At 42.4% G+C, this 18259-nt stretch overlaps 1 protein-coding gene across 1 annotated transcript in view; it reads left to right on the top strand.

Annotated features, from left to right (window-relative positions):
• Pgm5 (phosphoglucomutase 5) overlaps nucleotides 1-18259 on the top strand; it is a 180802-nt gene that overhangs the window by 790 nt on the left and 161753 nt on the right. The gene's annotated exons all lie outside the window — the stretch shown is intronic.

The following is an 18259-nucleotide window of genomic DNA, read 5'->3' as shown; positions in this document are numbered from 1 at the left end:
TATTATTATTATTATTATTATTATTATTATTATTATTATTATTATTATTACTACTACTACTACTACTATTACTACCATAATCCTCTCTCTCCAAATTGTAGCTGTCATTTTTTTTTTTATTTTTTGTTTTGTTTTGTTTTTGTTTTTCGAGACAGGGTTTCTCTGTATAGCCCTAGCTGTCCTGGAACTCACTCTGTAGACCAGGCTGGCCTCGAACTCAGAAATCCACCTGCCTCTGCCTCCCAAGTGCTGGGATTAAAGGCTTGCGCCACCACCGCCTGGCTTTATTTTTTATTAGATATTTTCTTTATTTACATTTCAAATGTTCTCCCCCCCTTTTTAAATCTTTTTTTTTATTAGATATTTTCTTTATTTACAGTAGCTGTCAAATTTTAACAATTATCTGCACGCGCACACTCCAGTATTGGACCATGTGCCGTTTGTCAAGAGTGGGCCCCAACACTTCGCTCTAGCCCAGTGGTCCTTTAGTGGTGACTTTGATTGGGACAGGAACGGTTTGGATGATTTTGGGCGCTTTGCAATTTTGGCTGTCAGTTTCCAGGAGGTCTTTCTAAAGGGTATGAGTGAGATTTCGCAGCAGTATTCTTTTTTTTTTTTTTTTTTTGTCGAGACAGGGTTTCTCTGTATAGCTCTGGCTGTCCTGGAACTCACCTTGTAGACCAGGCTGGCCTCGAACCCAGAAATATGCCTGCCTCTGCCTCGCAGCAGTATTCTTAACGCAATTCCTAACGCCTTCCAAGATGCCTTCGGCATTGACAAGCCTGTTCTCTTCTTTCCCATCTGCATCCTCATTTCTTCTTCCTTCTAAGACCTCTACCAGTTTTCTTCTGCAGTCTGGATTCTTAGACTTTTGAGTTTCTTTCTGTCTGCTCCCTCTTCTGTACCCTATAGACAGAAGCACCCCTGTAAACGGTAAATCCATTCTGTTCTCCCACCTCATCCCTGCTTAGCCCCAAATCCAGTTACCAAAACTTGTGAATAGCAAACTTTAGGGGTCTCTGAATTATCTGTAGGAAATATAGTTTCAAAAAGTCATTTGAGCCTGGTTAACGCAATCAGATCCACACCCATGAAACTTTTCCTGGAGTGAAATCTCTTGCAGATGTACATCTTTAAAAGTGAAAGCAGGTAGTTATCTGTCCTGTGGTTTCTGACCCTTCCACCCCCCGCCCCGTTTTCATTTCTCCTAGTGTTTCTTCATTAGGCCTGTCCAAGCTTCATGTTTCCTACCGTGACTTTTCTCTTTTCAAGGTTTTAGGAATGAAATAGGGGAAAAGGTGTTTTGTGAGGTTTTTGTTATCATTACTTTGTTTTTTAATACCCCAAAAGCAATCATGGGAAATGGTCCCAGAAGTTTTAGAGCAGATTCCAGAGTGGTATTTATCTTTGCCTCTTCACCTGGGAATGATGAATGTTGGCTGGAGTCGGGTTGGTGAGAGATTGACAAATGCTCTTTCCCTCGTCTGACAAAGCTATTCCTGGGCATGATGGAGGATAATGAGCCCTGGGAGCGCTGTAGCACTGCTCACCCTCCTCCACACTCCAGTTTGTCAGGGAGTGAGAGGAGTGTAGCCAGCCCCAGTATTTATTGTGGGTCAGAATAGTTATTGAAGATGGCTGTTGATTTGCATCTCAAGCAGTGATTTGGACCAGTCTCCTCTTCATTTTTTCCTCACCTTCCGGGAGACTTGTTCTGAAGTGAATATTCAGATGGTTGGCTCTAGAAAAAAAAATGTAGTTTGGCAGGGCTAGAAAATAATGAGCAATATTTGTCCTTGTGTGATTAAAAATGGATTCGAACTCAACTTGCCTTCTAACTTATAGGCTTCATGAGGCTGAGGGAGGATGGACCTGGGTTTCTAAAGCCTTTCAGATAGTTTCCTGACTGGATGTTCATCCAGGATACAAAAGTAACAAACTAGCATGTATTCTCTCTGAACTGGAAAGTCTGGTTATCAAGTGGCCTGTCAGTCCTCTATCTGAACAAGTTTGGTTTTGATTAAAAAGTGAATGTGATGGTTTGAATAAGAATGGCCCCCATAGGTTCATATAGGTGAATACGTAGTGACCAGGGAGTAGAACTTTTAAAAAGGATTAGGAAGTGTGGCCTTATTGGAGGAATTTTGTCACTGGTGGGGGTGGAGCTTTGAGGCTTCAAAAGCCTATGCCAGGCCCAGTGTCTCTCATCTGTGGCCTCTGGATCAGGATGTAGAATTCTTTTTTTTTTTTTTTTTTAAAGATTTTATTTTATTATTTTATGTATATGAGTACACTGTAGCTGTCCTCAGACACACCAGAAGAGGGCATCAGATCCCATTACAGATGGTTGTGAGCCACCATGTAGGATGTAAAGTTCTTGCTACTTCTCCAGCACCATGTCTGCCTGTGTACCTCCTTGCTTTCTGCCATGATGATAATGGTCTAAACCTCTGAAACTGTAAGCCAGCCCCCAATCCAACCCTTTCTTTTATAAGAATTGCTGTGGTCATGATGTCTCCTCATAGCAATAGAACATTGACAAAGATAATTAATTTTACAAGGAAGTTTTCTAAGAAAAGCTATACTTGGTATTTGTTAATATAATTGCTGGAGGAGGCCAGAATTATGATGAACATATTACATATATTTTGCTAGTTTGCAAGCTTCTAGCTGACATATTTTACACCACTATATAACTTGGAATTTGAGCATTCTAGGACAAATATGAGTATAGAGCCAGAAAGATGGCTCAGCAGGTCAAGTTCTTCCTTCTAGGCCTGATAATCTGAGTTTGATTCCTAGAACCCATGTGGCAGGAGAGAACTGACATTTGTAAGTTGTCCTCTCACCATCACATGTACATTGTGATATATACAAATATATATATACATATATATATGCATGCATATGCACACACATACATGTACAATAAATAAGTGTAAAAAATTAAAAATTGTAGTTGAAACTGTACTCTCACAATACCCACCACATGTGACACACATACATATGTACATAAAGATAAATAAAATAAAAAATTTTAAAATTTATGAAAATTTATAGCTTTCAGAAAAGTCAAGATGGGATTTATTGACAGCCGTAGTCTTAACTGTAAACATTTTATAATGCTTGTGCCATTGTTTTTGGATTAAATAATTTAAATTTTCTTAAGAAAAACAGCATTTGTCCATAAATTCTTCAGTATGGATCTCTTAATAAATAAAGATCTTTCCCCACATAGTTATAACTCTATGGTTGGGTTCACTCAGTTGTTTTGACATTCTTTTATGGGTAATTTACTCAAAGCAAGTTCTCCTAATCAAGGAATAAACATTGCCTTCGGTAATGTAGGTCGATTTTTAATCTATGAAACACCTCTCCTGGTTGCCTATCTTCTTGTGAATCTGTCTAGGAAGCTGACATGTCCAAGGCAGTCAGTCCAGTCACCCTGCAGGATGTTTCAAATTTCCTCTAATGGCACCATCTAACTTTTCATTCTAACCTGTTTTTCTTGTTGGAAATTAGTTCTGAAGACTTGCCTTAGTCCACTTGAGTTACTGTAACAAAATGCCATGAACTGGCTAGTGTATAAACATCAGAACTCATTGCAAGCAGTTCTAGATGCTGCAAGCCCAAGGTCCAGGCTCTGGTCATTTTGGTGTCTGGTGAGGGCCCACTTTCTGGCTCACAGAACGGTGCTTTCTTACTGTAGTTTCACTAAGTGGGAGGACCTAGTTAATTCTTGAGCACTCTAAATTTCAATCACCAGGATTCCATCCTCACCATCTAATCACTCTCAGAATACCTTAAGTCCACCATCACCTTAGGCTTTCAGTGTATGAGTTTTGAGGGAAAGGAACATCCAGTCCATTTGCAAAGTTCAATGGATTTGGTTTTAACTTACTTTTTAAATGAGAGTATTTCAAAGCCTGAGATGGTGGTACAAGCCTCTGATGCCATCACTTGGGAGGCGGATGTCAACTTGGGCTACCTGGTGAGACTGTCTCAAGGAACTAAAACAAGAAAAAAAAAATAGTTAATTCAGTATATTCGTTTTTTCAGACACTCAATTTTTCTTCTGCTCCATCCTCCCTGTCCTACAGGTAGACTCACCTTTTGGACTCTCCACTCGGTCTCCTCACTATCACTCCCTCACCCTAATCCAGCAGCACATCAATCAGCACCCTGGGGGCGGGGCTCTGAATCATCTGCATCTTGTGAAGCACAAGTGTGTGGCCTCAGCATTCCAGTCGTGACAATAGAAGGACTTTGGAGTCCTGATGATCACAGCTCCTATACCCCACTGTGCCTTCCTTGGTTTTAACCAGTTGTGGGCTCAACTTTATACTGCGTGCATGTTTGGTTTCTTTTTTTTTTTTTCCCCAGAAAATTTTAACAGGTTTATTTATAATTGTTATAAAGTTGAACCGTTGAGACATGCTCACTAAAACATTTTGCTTGCATTAATTTACCTTGCATTTATATTAAAAATTGTATGCAAATGAAAATGAAGAAGCTACCCAAAACCTGACTCTGTCCCCTATGTTTCCACTTGCAATCCTACACTTGGGTCCCTTTTGCCCCCGTGGAAAAATATCTAGCATTTGGAACTACTGATAACAGGAAGAGGAGAAAAACTTTTTTTGACGATGAAATATGTCCACTCATAGTGAACTCTTTTTTTTTATATATATATTTTCTTTATTTACATGTAAATTTCTCCATTCCCAGTTTCCCCTCCAAAAAACAAAGAAACAAACACAAACAAACCCCTGTTGCCTCCCACTTCCCCATGCCTGCCACCCCGCCCTCTCCCACTTTCTGGCCCTGGCATTCCCCTACACTGGGGCACAGAACCTTCACAAGGCTTAAGCACCTTGTTCACCAATGCGGCGTGCTAGTTGGGTATTATAATTGTTACATGCTTGCCACGGATAGCACACGGGTTGGTATCTTCAAAAGCACCAATAGCTGCACTCTGGATTCGCAGATACATTAGGAAGTCTTGAGCAATTTCTTGCACCAGGCGCTGGAAGGGGGGCTTGAGAATCAGATGGTCAGCGGACTTCTGATAGCTTCTAATTTCACGGAGTGCCATAGTACCAGGTCTGTAATGATGAGGTTCCTTCATCCCCCCAGTAGAGGGCGCACTCCTGCGAGTGGTTTTGGTAGCCAATTGTTTCCTTTGGTGGATTTGGGGGCAGCCTGTTTTGTATGAGCCATAGTATGGATACCTCCTTATACTGCTTCTCCTTAGGCTTGGAGCTTGGCGAGAGAGAGGGGATTGCTGGTGTTAGACAGCAGTGATGGCGTGGGCTGTGAACACAATTTGCAAATTTGGTTTCTTATCATCAATATTTGCTCAGTGGCTTAAAATCCACTACTGATCGTCTCTTAAACTACTTCATTGGAGGCTTCAAAATAGTGTGTCTCTAATTCTCGAATTACACTAGATGGCATTCGTGTGTGTGTGTGTGTGTGTGTGTGTGTGTGTGTGTGTGTGTGCTTGTGTTTTGGCAGGGGCATGTATACCATAGCACGTTTGGGGTCAGAAGACAATTTTTGGGAGTTGGTTCTCTCCTTCCACCAGGTGGATCCTGGGGATTAAATTTAGGTTCTCAGGCTTGACAGCAAATACTTTTACCTACTCAGGCATTTCCTCAGCCCCATGGCTTGTGTTGTTTGAATGGGTTTTGCTCCATAGATTCATGGGCACTCTTAGGAGGGGCACTATTAGGAGGTGTGGCCTCATTAGAGTAGGTGTGGCCTTGTTGGAGGAAATGTGTTACTGTGAGAGTCGGCTTTGAGGTCTTCTGTGCTCAAGCTCTGCCCAGTGTGGAATTCCAGCCTCCTCCTGGCTGCCTGCAGATCAAGAAGTAGAACTTTAGGCTCTTTCAGGTCCATGTCTGCCTTCACGCTGCCATGCTTCCTGCTGCGATGATAATGGACTAAACCTCTGAAACTGTAAGCCAGCTCCAATTAAACGTTTGCCTTTATAAGACTTGCCTTGGCCATGGTGTCCCTTCACAGTAATAAGCCCCCAACTAAGACACTTGGCTTTTCACGTGGGGGTCACCTCAGATATTCATGTTTGCAATGGAAACACTTTACCAACAGAGATGTCTCCTCAGTCTTTAGGGAACATTCTTTGATAACTCTTACATGTCCTTACAATGGAGCCACTTAGTTATTCCTTCTGGAAAAGAGACACCCGTTTCTTCCCTTCTTTTCACATTGCCAGCTTCGGAGCAGGGATTTGGGAAAATAGCCATCCCCACAAAGTTTATGACAACTGAATTGTGTCACTCTTGGCTCTTGGGAATGCACCAGGAAATCTTGGAGTTTTATACAGTCAATTTCACTGGATTAGTAAATAAATAAGAAGATACTTTTTTTTTTCTACCCTCCACTCAGTACTGAGGAGGGAACCGAGGCCTTTGGGGGATGCTGGACAAATGTTCTGCCACTGACCAATATCCGCAGCTCTCTCAATTTTATAGTTTCCATGTTGTTATATAAAATTACTTAAAACCTCCTGAGAAGTAATTTAATAGTTTAAAAAGACACAAACCATGCTATAGCCTAGAGTGAAAGCAAAACAACGGCTATGTATAAAAAGTCAGAGGCGGAACTGAAGAGTGAATAGTATTTAATCTTGTGAACAAGATGAGTCTGGAAGTTATCTTCAGACCTGTCTCTCTTTCCATCTTGTTCAGAAGCTCTTCAGTAGTGTTGAGTCTCTCTCCCCCCCCTCTGCCTCCCCCTCTCTCTCTTTTCCTCTCTCTCTCTCTCTCCCTCTCTCTTTCCCTCTCTCCCTGTCTCTCTCTTTCCCTCTCTCTCTCCTTCTCTCTGTCCCTCTCTCTCTCCCCCCCTCTCTCTCCCTCTCTCTCCCTCTCTCTCCCTCTCTCCCTCTCTCCCTCTCTCTCCCTCTCTCTCTGTCACATACACACACTTGTACACACACACACTTGTACACACATGTGCACACACACATGTGTACATGCATTACATGCATGCATACACACATGTCTACACACACAGTTTAAAGAGTTTAAGAGCTAAAAATAAAGCACAGTTGCTGTAAAAATGCTCTTGTTCCTTTCTGGGTGGGTGATTCACTTTTTGCAGTTAGGATCAAATTTTTCTTCAGCTGGAATCTTGTTACTTGTCCTAACTATCTTTAATGTTGGGCACTGTGTTTTCCTCAAGATGTTCTGGAATTTTCTAATATTTTCTTTCTCTGCACTTGACCTTAGTGAGCAGACCAAGAAGTGACTGAGATGATGTTCTCTGGAGGTGATGTTCAATAGCTTCTCTGATGGTGGGACTGTTTTGTATTCTGCTGTCTCATGCTCTATCCAAGTGTGACAGTTGAACACTTAAAATGTAGCTAGTGTGACTAATGAGCTTTTTATTTTATTTCATTTTAATGAAATATATATTATCTATTCATATATAACAAATATATGAATATTATATATTTAATGAAGTACAATGAATTATGTATTTAATGAAATATACAAATATATGAACATAATGAAATATATAGTATTTCATCTTAATGAAATAAAATTGAAATTAAGATGTTACAAGTAGTTAATGGCAATGATGTAGGATAGCATTGCTCTGAAACTTAGAATTTCAAATCTGCTTGCGTGTTAAAATTGGAGTTGGTCTGGTCTACCCCAGGGTATCTGCAGATTAAATATGGGTTATCATGGGGTCCCTGCAAGCGTCAGAGCCAGCAGGAGAATGAGCTGTGCTAGGTGAAGGATGGCATGCAGGCCAGTGACACTTTAGCAGAAGCTGGGTCAAAACTTTCAGAGTCTGACCTTGCAGTTTAGTTTTCTTACACATTTAAGCACAGTAAAACGTGGGAAGAAATCTCCATGAGCCAGTAATCACAACAAAGCTTCAGGGAAAATCCTTTGCAATGTGCACCTCTATAGCGAAGAAGCTCTGCCAGACAAGAAAATGACTTCTATAAACAGAGCTCAGGGTAAGGGCCTCGGGAGGGAGGGTTTATAATAAGCACAAAGGTATATTCTATTGATGGAGGATGCAAAGCACATGGGACCTCTTTCCTAATGATGGGTTCTACTCACTGAGAGACCTAAATGATGCTCAGGATTTTATGGGATCCAGGTAAAGTCTGGCTCCACAGAATAACAAAAGATCCCTGCTTGTTAGACAACATCCATCCTACTAAGGGTAACCAGGAATTGATCATTGTTCTTTTCCTCAAGAATAAAAATGTCTCCATGTTTAATAATTCTGGTTCCTGAGGTTGGAGAGATGGCTTAGTGGTTAAGAGCACTGGCTACTCTTCGAGAGGTCCTGAGTTCAATGTCTAGCACCTGCATTGCAACTCAACAATCCACTGCCTGTTTCTGGTTTGCAGGCATCCATGCGGACAAAGTACCTGTATACTTAAAAAAAAAAAAAGAAAAAGGAAAAAACTTAAATCAAAAACTAAAAATGAACACAGAAAAAACCCAACTCTGGTCCCTACAATGCTTTCCATCATCAAATACTCAAGCACATACTTGGAAAGTCCACATGTGGTTTCTGAGTGTGATAGCCTCGGAGGTAACAGGATGGTAGAGATGGCCTTGGGTCGGCAGCTGGAAGGCGGGACTTGTTTTCCTTGCTCTGTCACTCAAATTGCAGACTGGACACACTAGGCTTCCAGCATGCCTAGGAGCATGCTGTCTTCAAGTTGGCTTGAGATCCCTGACTTACCCTGAGAGTCCAATCAAGCCTTGTTCCAGAATGCTCTTTGTCGATTAGTTTTCATTGTTGCGACAAAAGCCTAATTTATGGTGTTAGGGATAAAGATTTAATTTATCCCAGCATTTCTAGGGTGTCAATTTGTGGTCAGTTTGCTGTGAGTCCATGATAAAGCAAAAGGCCATGGTAATAGGAACACGTGGCTATTCAAAGTTGTCCTCCCAAACTCTGTGGTGGTCAGAAAAGGAACCAGGGAAAGGGTACGTGTTTCTAGGGCATGCTCCTGGTTACTCACTTCCTCCAAATAGGCCCTACCTACCTTGCCTTTATATTAAGACTCCATCAAGGTCTTAATCCTGAATCCTGAGTACGTGGAAACAAACCCCCAGGACTGAATCACTTCTCTCAAAGTCTGTGAACCCACAACTAATTTCCTTAGCACATGGGCCTTTGGGAGACATCTCAAATCATAATACATTTTAGCAAAAAGAAAAAAAAAGTATTGTTGTGGCCAACTGAATGTATTCTTAGATAATTATGATTTAACCATATGTATTGAACAAAAACCTGACATGGGTCCCTTGACAAAAACTTTACAGCTCTGTTGTACATTTCGGCCAAGAGAAAATCCATTTGCTAGTGACGTATAAACAAACTGTGCTGACAACATGAGGACCAGCAATGATAAACAAAGGGTGTAGTACATGCAAGAGATTGGAAGGGCTGGTCGCCGTCAGTGAAATCTTTTAGAGACAGGTTGAGTTAGCTGGGGATTTAGGATTGTCCCCAGACAGGTGGTCCCATAGATAGCATGATCCCAATTTGCCCATGAAAAGCTGGTTAGAGAGAGAGAGAGAGAGAGAGAGAGAGAGAGAGAGAGAGAGAGAGAGAGAGAGAGAGAGAGAGAGAAGAAAGAACATATTTGTTCTGGCATGTGTTAAAACTATCTGGGGAATGGATCTTGGCATGGTTCCAAAGCGAAATGACACAGACTAGAAGTTGAAACAAAGGGGCTGTACTGGTGGTGGGTGGGCATGCCGAGGAAGAAGTAAGAGTTGCATCCTGCATTTCAACACCTAGGGCCTCTCTCCTGCGTTAGATCTGAAAATCTAAGGTTGGGTGGCCTAGGGTCTTGCCTCTAGAGGAAGACTGATTGTATAGTGATTTTAACTAGTGTTCATTATAGAACTGGTGGACAGAGCAAGCTACTATAGTGCTTGCTAGCACAGACATTAGGGAAATCAGGCTCATGGTGCAACTCAGGAGAAACCCCAGAGGAACCTTCCATAACTTTGCCTCATTGCCCTTTTCGGGATCTTCATACCTGAGTGTGTAATAGGCAAATCTCCTGGGAGGAGCAACACATTTCAGGAGCCCTTGGATATCCCCATTTCCCTGTGTGACCAGTGCATGGTTGACACTTGCAGCAGCCTCCAGTGTGTCCTTCCTCTCTGTTTCTGGGGGAGTTAAAGGGATGGGAGAGTTTGAGAACAGCTGGGCCCTCCCAGTTGCTGGGAGGTTATTTTAAGCTTCGGTTAATATATCCAGAGACCCAGATGGTGTTTTCAACCAAGCTGCTTTATTAGATCTCGTGATAAAATATAATGGTGTTTATTGAAAAGACAGACACGCGTCTGCAACATTACATGTAAAACTTCCCCTAAGAATAATTTTTAATCAAAGGTCGGTTTTGATGGAGCTCTTTGTGAACCCTGCAAATTTGGTAGTTTCTTTACAGACTTGAAGATTAGGCCTTGGGGTCAACTTTTGGAGCATCTCAAACACAGGTATTGAATCATCAACATTAACTCTGATTTTAGGGTCCCGCCCATTGCTAGAACACAGCAATATGAAGTATGAAAGAGAATTTTAGTGAGATTACTTGGGAATAATATCCAAGAGAAAATGGATCTGGTTATCCCAGGGATATAAAAATGAAGGCAGAGAGCTAGGGCTTCGGTGTCAGCATCAGCCAATAGCTTTATGGGTAGATCTGAAATGCTCAAGCTTGGCCAGTGTGTTTATGCTGCTTGCTTACATAGCCACAGGAGCCTTTTAAATCCTTTATCTGATTTTACTCTGCTGTTTATGAGTAAATGCATATCTATAATATACACAAAACTTTTAAAAGTGAAAGCTCATATTTTCTGGGTCCTTAAATATCATGTACCTCTTATGGTTTTTAGTGACATCACCCTTTGGAGCAATAACTGTATTTGTTCGAAGAGAAAATAATTCAGGAACACTCAACCATCAAAGAGGATCTTTCCCTTGGCCTGGAGTCATGGAGGTTTTGACTTTTCCCTTTCCAAGTCTTTACTAAGAAGCATTTTGTACAAACATAATATTGTTATTGCTTTTCTTATTGTTTTCCTCTAGCAAGATTCCTGATTTCTAGCTAGTGCTACTTAGTGTTATATTTAGGACTTCCAAAGGAAAAAGGAAAAAAAAAAACTGAAACCAGAGGTACAAAGTTTAGTTTATTCAATAAAGGATCTCAAAATATACCGAGAGGAAAGTTTGAAAACTAATGGTTCATGTCTCCAATATAGAAGTACTCTTCCAAATCAAGAAGAAAACTCAAACAACTTAATAAAAAAATTGTCACCAACAAACACACAAAGAAGGTTATCAACCTTATTGTTACCAGATAAATCTAAATAAAAAGAATAGATATGTCAAGAGTTGGTATAGCTGGGGGAAGTCATCATGTTTATTACATATTGTTGGGGAACATTAAAAGATACAACTATTAAGTTGGCTTGACAGTATCTTAACTAATAGAGTCTTTAAAAAAAGATTACTGCTCTCCATTTTTATAAAGCAACCCTGAGGCTGTGTGATTTTCCCTGGTCATTCAGGTCACGAATAACAGCACCGCAGATAAAATTCAGACTTTCCCCTGTTTTTACTGTGTTTCATGAAAGGTTGTGTGTTGCTGTTGGCGGGTCAGTTTTGTTGTGTGTTTGGTTGGTTAGATCGTTAATTTGTTGGTTATTGAGAGAGAGGGCAGTTTGTGTGGCCCAGGGTGGCCCTGTAAGCTCATATGATACTCCAGCTTATCAGCCTATCTCCCCTGTGCCTGGCTAGTAATGTCTTTAATAATGAAATCAATGAATATATATATATATATATATATATATATATACATATACATATATATGTGTGTGTATATATATATATATATATTTAATTAGAAGTGTGTAAATTAGAATGCAAAGGGGCCCTTCCACCCTACCACAGGCACACACGGATATGCACACTGTAACTGCTTAGAGTCCAACCTTATTTGCTGATCTTCTATACAAAAAAATGGGATCATGCTTTCCCTGTGAGTATCTCTCCAGTGAGCAAGCTGCCATTTATACATTTCTGGTACCAAATATCATCCCACTTCCTCTGTTTTCAGATTTTAATAGCGTCGTCGTCGTATCACCATGTCATAAGTCATTCACCACTTCTCCGTTACGTTATGGAATGCATAGATGGCTTTCTTGTGTTCTCTTAGCAAAGTGCCGCCATGAGCATTGCCAAACACGGGCTTTCACAAGTGTACTCAAACATCTACAGCACTGACTCTCATATGAACACACTCCTGGGCTTTTTGCCTCCGCATTTTCTAAGGTGCTCGGTGGCTTAATGTAATGAATTATTAAGAATTATTATTTTTTGTATATGCGTGTAACACAAGCAAAACATTTTGCTTCGATGACAAGGTGGCAGAGTTTGTTTTCTAACTGTGGCTTTTCTAACCAGAGGCTTCTGAGTTGGTCTGCTGGCCACAGTTGCTTCCTATGGCTTCCTCTTGACTTTTGGCATTTCTCCAGGCTGCTGGCAAGCTGGGTGGCAACTGCTGCAGATATGATCCCCTCCCTGGCCAGCTGTGCCTGCACGCACATGCACTCCTCTGAATGGTCCTTGAGTGGCAGCAGTTGTTCCCCCAAAAGACTGACTCAACCAAAGGACTTTCCTGATCCAGTCTGTGTGTCGTGTCTCCTGAAGGAAGCGAGCTGGGTCAACACTATGCTTTTCCATATTTAACCTTCCTGCCCGCTCAGCCTTTGTGAAGACATCAATCCGGGCCTAACCCCACTGCCCTTTCCTGAAGCCAGGCCTTAGTCTGATCATTTCACAAAGATTTTTTTGACCTAAGGGGCCAGGCCGTGTGAGAGATTATTGAGAGGAACAGACCCAGCAGAGGCTGGGAGACTCCACGCTAATCTAGCTAATCGGCCGAGGACTCTGAAACTGCACAGCTGTGGGGGCTCACCTCGCTTTCAAGCACTTGGTTAAAATATTTGTGAGGGGCTTGTGTCTGCAGCTCTGCTCAGTGTTTGGTGAGGAGGCAGGCTGTTCTTTGGGTGGGAGCTCTCAAATGAACAGTGACAGATGCAGACCCGGAAGGCCTAGAATGGCTGTCATAAATAACAGTAAACTGTTTAATCTTGTGGACTTGTAAATCTGATTGCAGGGGTCTTTAGTTCACCAGTTCAGTAGAACATAGGATGAAGGCTGGGGCCCCTTAGGAAATGGGCAGTTACTATTTCCCATTCAGGCAGAAACTGGTCTGAGGAGATTCATTTACAACCACACACGTACATGAATTTTAATGGACTGTGATAAGTAGTCAGAGAGAATATGCAACTTTAAAGAGATTTTTAAAATCTTATGTGAAATCTCGTATGTAAAATCTACCTTATAGATGGGTGTGGATAGACATGTGTGCATTCTGTCTGCCTCATCACGTAGTGTGTGTCCAGAGCCCACTCTCCCTACCCCCACAAAGCTGTAATCTTTTTCCTTGACTATGATGAAGAGGAGTCTTCATGTCTTTTTCTGTTGCTGTATAAGCTGCCATGACTAATACAACTTAAGGGAGAAAGGGTTCGTTGTATCTCAGAGGTCAAAAGACAACTCATCATGCAGGGAAGTCCTGGCAGCGGGAGCTTGAAACAGCTGGCCACACCGCATTCCAAACTAGGCAACAGACAGATCAAGGCATGCCTGGAGGTGCTCAGCTTCTCTCTTCTCTACTTTATACAGACCTGGGTTCTCTGCGGAAGGAATGGCCTGATCCAGTTAGGGGAAGGACTGAAGAAGCTGAAGGGAATTGCAACCCCATAGGAAGAACAACAATGTTAATCAACCAGACCCCCCAGGGCTCCCAGGGACTAAATCACCAACCAAAGAGTACATATGGAGGGACCCATGGCTCCAGCCGCATATGTAGCAGAGGATGGCCTAATCTAGCATCACAGGGAGGAGAGGCCCTTGGTCCTTTGGAGGCTCCATGCCACATCGAAGGAGAATACTAGGGTGGTGAGGCAGAAGTGGGTGGGTCAGGGAGCACCCACATAGAAGCAGGGTGGAAGAGGTAGGATAGGGGGGTTGTGGAAGGGAAACCTGGAAAGGGGATAACATTTGAAATGTAAATAAGTAAAATAACCAAGATGAGCCTTAATGTAAACAAGACAATCTCCCCTCCTAGGCAAGCCCAGAGGTCCCTCTCTAGGTGATTCTAGAGTTTGTCAACTTGGCAAGGAACACTAGCAATCACGGAGGACAGAGCAGAATCCCAAATGTCAGAGATAGTTGAGGACATTGTAGAACTAAAATAGATACTCAGATCTTCCCTAGAGACCCGTGTCTCTAGAACATTCAGTAGAGCTGGTGATAGAGTGAGAGCAAGAATAGGAGGTATGTGAGTCTCACGGGTCAAGAGGCAGGTCTCTCTCACAAGGATGGGTTTATAAGCTGAGCTCAGTGACACCGGTAAGTCAGTAGCCCCAGTCTTGTACATGCAAGAGGACAGGGTAAGTGGGGAGCTGAGACAGGAAAATATAAGATTTCTGTGGTGTGGGGCTGTCACTCGCTCTAACAGTTTCTTAGTAAGCAGGTTTGGTGGCTAAAAAGGACACATCCTATGGACTGACTTGCTTCTTAATTTTTGGCAAATAATGTCCAGTTTAAGTTACACCTCATCATAGCTTCAGTCTCCAAACATGTAATTATTTTACTTATGAAAACTCGAGGTAAAACACTTTTACACTCATCAATAATAGTCCGTTTAAGTAACAGATTATACACCCTTTCTAATTATAGTGAGAAGATTATTCAGTGTCATTAAAAGATAGGATTACCCAGACAGACACATGCCATGTGTCCTCCCTACATGTAGCGTTGAGTCTTCAGATTTGTGGGTTTGACTTTGAGTTTTTGTAGAAGTTGGGAAAGTAGAAAGGGGCAAAAGGGTAGAGGAGTGGGAGAAAGATTTTAAGAGAGAGATGGTATGGTGGGGGAAGGGCATAATGGATGGGGGTATAGTCAGGAAGGGGAGGGGAGGACAGGAGAGCTGATGGAGACTGGATTACTAGCACTGAGGATGTTTGAGAAACCTACGATTTTATAAGCTGTAAGTTCACACACACACGGGGGGGGGGGAGGAAGGGAGAGAGACAGAGATAGAGAGAGATAGAGAGAGACAGAGACACAGAGATAGACAGACAGACAGACAGACACACAGACACACATAGATTAAGCAGCAATCCCTTTTGTAACAGTGTGTGAAGACAACTGAGACCAAGGCTGTGCCTGGGAATGTACACCACGGTTGTTATAGGTGACAGGATTACAGATGATTTTTATGTTGTTATTATGTAATTCATACTGACATAGGAGAAGAGCATTTTGAATTAGTGTCTGGTGATAGTGACACATTCATTCGTCCAGTGTTAGGAAATGTCACCAGCTAGAGAAAGGGAGTGGAGGTGCTGAGGGGTTGCTTGGTGCTGGGCACTGTGACCTGGAGATGAGCTATAGTACATTTTTTTTTTGCTCCCAACATGTGATCTTTTATATCCTTTAGATATAAAAACTGAGGTGCAGAGGGGCTTGGGATCTTACCCAGAGTCACCGAGGCAGGAGAGTGAAGTCTCAGTTGGCTCTGGGACTCCCTTCTGACTTCTTCACCAGGGAGGGACAGCAGACATTGGCGATTTTTATCCTTTGTCTATGGAGGTGATTTACCTCATAGAATGTTAGCAATTTACTGAGTCAGGCTCAAGGATAAGGCTACTGAGCATTCTCTAAGCACGTAACTAACCGATTGCTAGTGGGGGCATAAGTTCCCATTTTTACTCCAGTTTTACAGCTGAAGGCAATTAGATTTTGTGATCTCAGTGAGATTTTCATAATGGGTTGATTGAACAACATAGTGTGGGCCAAACTTTTATATGTCTGAGAGTTATCTTCACATGTTCATACACTAGGAGTTGCATGAGGAATCTGTGTTGGTTTGGTTCAAATGTACCCTCATCCTCTTCCCAGCTCCAGAGTGAATACGATGTCTTCCAAGGGTCCAGGAAGCCAGGAGTTGCAACAGGTTGTTCCCATCTGGTCCCCATGTAAGAAAGCACATAGCTGACAATTAGCCATCTGCAAATGGAGAAGTCCCTTGATGTTTGGGTAACCACATCCATGCCTTGCCTTGAGTCTGTTATTTCTCTAAATTCCACTGAGCTATCCATCTCCTTCCTCACGAAGCGCTCCTTAGGGGTTGGCATCCCTCTCTGACAGCTGGGACTTAAAGACTGAAGGCTTATTATTCATGTTCATGGCAGCTTGGCTTGGGGCTTTCTCTGTCTCCCTGTCCCTCTCTTTCTCTGTGTGTTAAACAAAGAAGACAGGAAACAGGTGTCTTTGTATACATTACTAGCTACAGTACCTCATGGGGGACACTGTGTGGCATCTGAGTGTCCCTGAAGAACACTCTGAAGCACGAAGGAAGTGTATGTTTATTGCTCTCTTCACTTTTTCTGATTGATTTCTGGGATATAGCCCATTAAGTCACGTGCTTCCACTCTAGGGCAGTGACCCAGGGAGTGGGAGACACCGAGGAGTACTGTACTTCTCTCCCTCTTAACAAATGTCTTGCTTAAAGCTAAAGGAGAGTGACACTGGAGTGTTTTTCTCGAGAGAGTTCACACACGAGACCGATCTGCTTTTCTTAGCCTCATGTTTCAGGAAACTCACTCGGCGTCCAGGTTCTGCATCTACTCTGAAAATTCAGCCTTAGGGTTGAAATGGCACGTCTCTGCTCTCAAGGATTTTCATTGGAGCTAATTGGAAAATGAACTTATACTAAATCTAATTTAGGAGAACAGTTGTTAGCGTTCTGAAAGAAAATAAGAGCATGAAGAATAATAAATTAGTTGTGAGCACATGACGGAAAGAAATGGAAGTGATTAGGAGAGCTTTATATCATATTGTTTACTGGTCTGTGACCAGTGGAAGGGCCTCTTCCTTCCCTCATCTCTAGCCATGCCCTCCCTTGAGTGAAGACAATAACAATATAAGCAAGTGATATTTAAGGTTTGGTGAGAGGTCTTAGTGTCCTTAGGAGAACAAACACAAAGCAGCATGAGGAGTCACCATCATGTCCCCTTTCAAGTCCCAGCAGAGTGGGAGGGAGCCAGTTGGCCCATCTCTCTCCTTAGCTCTGAATCTGGGAAGACACACATGCCCCATTTACATATCTGAACAGTCCTGTGTGATAATGTCTCTTTCCCCACAGGTTCCCCTCTGCCTGGCTGCCTCCTGTGCTGTGAATCTCAAGGAACTAGGGTTGGGCTTACCTTCTTTCCAAGCAGAAACTGAAGTAGTGGCAATAAGGTCCCTTCAGGGGAGTCTGGTTCTGCTGGGATGGCTGGGGTCATTCTTAGATCCAACCAAAGCCATACAGTGAGAGGTTCAGAGTAGGGACTTAGGCACACCATAGTTTTCCCTCCTCAGGTGAGTCTGGGTTTTACTCAGAAGCACCAGGCAGATGTTGCCTTTCAATGCTGGACTCAAAAATCAAAGCCAGTTAGGTAAGCAGACTACAGTTTCTTTGCAAGGTGGCTGTCTGCTGCTTGGACAGAGGGTGGTATTTCTAGGACTTTCCCAGAAAATGAAACAGAGGATTAAAGGAGAATCTGCTATCTAGAAAAAAAAAAACAATTTTAATAAGTGCAGGGTTTGGGGAAGACATTCGTAATATATTGGGTCATGTCTAATTTTAAATGTGTTTTTCCTACAGAGCCTTAAGTGAACACTTTTGGCTTTGCAGAGAAAGACAACTAAGCTCACAGAATTAAGTGGTATAGCCTGCCTCCTGCTCCCCAACTTGGCACAAGCTGGAAAGTATCTGGGAAGTGAGGCTTCAATGGGCAAGATGACTCCATTGTATTTACCTGTGGGCATGTCTGAGAGGGCCCAGCCCACTTGGGGGATACAAACTCTGGGCAGGTGGTCTTCAGTGGTTTAAGAAAGAAGACTGGGGAGCTGGAGGGGTGGCTCAGTGGTTAAGAGCACTGACTGCTCCTAAGTTCAATTCCCAGCAACCACATGGTGGCTCACAACCACCTGTAATGAGATCGGATGCCCTCTTCTGGTGTGTCCAAAGAGAGCAGCAGTGTACTCATATACAGAGAACCAAATAACCCTATTAAAAAATGGGGTACAGAGCTAAACAAAGAATTTTCAACTGATGAAT

Source organism: Mastomys coucha, unplaced genomic scaffold (genome assembly GCF_008632895.1).
Source record: "Mastomys coucha isolate ucsf_1 unplaced genomic scaffold, UCSF_Mcou_1 pScaffold21, whole genome shotgun sequence".
Taxonomy (NCBI): Eukaryota; Metazoa; Chordata; class Mammalia; order Rodentia; family Muridae; genus Mastomys; species Mastomys coucha.
Note: the sequence above shows the minus strand (reverse complement) of the source record. Positions and strands in the feature narration are given on the sequence as shown.